The 2,500-nt window shown below is 46.9% G+C and overlaps 1 protein-coding gene across 2 annotated transcripts in view; it reads right to left on the bottom strand.

Moving 5' to 3' along the window:
* agbl4 (AGBL carboxypeptidase 4) overlaps nt 1–2,500 on the bottom strand; it is a 314,407-nt gene that overhangs the window by 16,084 nt on the left and 295,823 nt on the right. The window lies entirely within an intron of this gene.

Raw genomic sequence — 2,500 nt, 5'->3', positions numbered from 1 at the left:
AACGAGCTGAAGACCTCAGAGTGACATTATTCTGTCATACTTGTTCGAATGATCAAAGGATTTCCCTAAATTGGGGATTCTTGTATTCCTAAACACAATGTTTTGGAATTTGAAGTGAAGCAAAGGATTAACACACAGCAGTGGTTGTCAAACTTTTCATGGTTTCACAGCCCCCCTTTGACAATGAGAAAAAAAATTAAATAATAAAAACCAGATGCCCATCAGCTGTTGCATAGCTGTTTTTAAACAGTGTTTCTACATTTGAACAGTTGAACATTTTCAATTTCATTTCATCAATCAGTTTAACTTAAACATTTGATCAATTAAACTTCATTTTTTGTTTGTCCAGAGGGCTTGTTTACGGATCAAATCTGGCTGGATCAAAAACTGTTTTATGATTGGCTAAGTATTGTTCCATTCTTTGGATCGGTTCGTGTAAGGTGCATGTCTGTAACAATCAGGCTAGCTATCCCTTGACATATATGCTAAACTGTAGGCCCTGACCATACAACACAAGTATAAAGTAGGCTATAACTCATCACCAAATAGGTTAGTTCCAGGCTACTGTGCTGTCAGAGCACTGCCATACTTCATTTGACCACTAGTTGGTTGTTTAGGGTTCTCATTCGGTTTTCTCACCCTGAACCTGAGCCCCCTTGCTGTAAATCCCCGCCCCCCCCCCCCCCCCTTTGGGAACCACTGACGTACAGAATGACATGACATGACATACAGCAATGAATGCAGGAGCCCAGCCCTGCTGCTGACCGTGAAACATTTCCATACATACTAGTTTTGGTCATCTTTCACCACATGCTTGTTTAGTGAGGCAGCTTACAGTCTATTGGTAAACCTATGTGAGCATATTTACAGCGCCATCCATGAACATGTGCTTGGTTGTCATAAAAAGAGCGTTACCTTGTCATGTAGGAAGACTGATACATGACATCTACGCCATTTTAGCAATGGGAATACTGCCGCAAGCACCGCCACACAGCCCTGCTCCCACTGACAGATGTTCTCCCTGACGTATGGATGTGGAGGGGCTATATTTAGGTTTCCCATGCACAAACGTTTACCATGCAGAAAACACACCATTAGAATTGCTCAGTCAAGAATGCAACTAATTGACCGATGAAACATTTGAAATCATCACGGCATCATCAATCATTTTCCAACATCAAATCACAAATCAGGAACTGAGCAGAGCAGAAAGTAGGACCCAGTGAAATTCGTGAGATTGACGCGAGAAAACACGCGAGAAACAAAACGGCACACAGACGTGACAGAAGTGCCGGAGTAGAGTAGGGGCTTTGCATGTATAATTGACCACAGACTTACAGCAGACATTAATACGGCCTGACTGGCATTCACATGATTGTGTGAACTGTCTGCTTGAGTTAATGTTGCTGTATGTTTACATGCTGCACATGCAAACGATCCAGTGGCAGATAATGAGACAGGGATGGGGAGATGCTGCTGTGTGTGTGTGTGTGTGTGTGTGTGTGTGTGTGTGTCTGTGTGTGTGTGTCTGTGTGTGTGTGTGTGTGTGTGTGTGTGTGTGCAGCAGCAGCTGAGGGATGGCAAGTGATTGTCACCTCAAAGGAGGTCTTCAGCAACACCAAAACAATGACAGGAGAGAGAGTGGAGGAGCTGGCAGACCTCCTAGCAAGAGTGTGTGCACGGGTGCATGTGTGTGGATTTATGAGTTATGTGTGTGTGTGTGTGTGTGTGTGTGTGTGTGTGTGTGTGTGTGTGTGTGTGTGTGTGTGTGTGTGTGTGTGAGGGGGCGGTAAAGAAGACAAAGGGAGAGGCAGAAAGGGATCCAGCGTGGGCCTAACAGGAGGGAGCCCCCTGTGGAAGTGACACACACAGACTGAGGGGGGGAGGAGGAGGAAGAGGAGGAGGAGGAGGAGGAAGAGGGAAACCCCTTTAGATCAGACACACTAGCAGCAGTGGCAGCAGAAGCATTCCCCGCACCAGTCCTCTCCCATCCTCGGCTACACACACACACACACACATCTGTGGTATACACACATACGTCTCAGCCTCCACCTGGCCAAGCTTCAGAGACATTCTGTTCACTCATTCACAGGTGCACGCACACACACACACACACACACACACACACACACACACACACACACACACACACACACACACACACACAATCTCATCTTGTCTCACAGAAGGTGAGGCCTGCTTTGGAGTGTGTGTGGTAAAAGAGGGCCACTTCAGAGCAGCGTGTGATGCCACGCGGTGTCGTCTCCCTCGGCGGGCCCTGCTTTGTGTCGCCTCTCACTGGGGGCATCAAGAGGAGCATTCTGTTAGTCGTTCACAGGAGCCACTCTTGCTCTCTCGCTCCTCTCCTTCTTTTCTCATATCTGTTCTTCTACAGCGTTGGACCTCTCTTTATCTCTTTCTCCTCTCCTCTCCTCTCCTCTCCTCTCCTCTCTCCATCACTTGGTCATTATGCATTCTGCAGCTCACTTCAGCTTCTGGG

This window comes from Clupea harengus, chromosome 10 (genome assembly GCF_900700415.2).
Source record: "Clupea harengus chromosome 10, Ch_v2.0.2, whole genome shotgun sequence".
In the NCBI taxonomy this organism is placed as follows: domain Eukaryota; kingdom Metazoa; phylum Chordata; class Actinopteri; order Clupeiformes; family Clupeidae; genus Clupea; species Clupea harengus.
The sequence above is the reverse complement of the archived record's forward strand: the minus strand, read 5'-3'. Positions and strand labels throughout refer to the sequence as shown.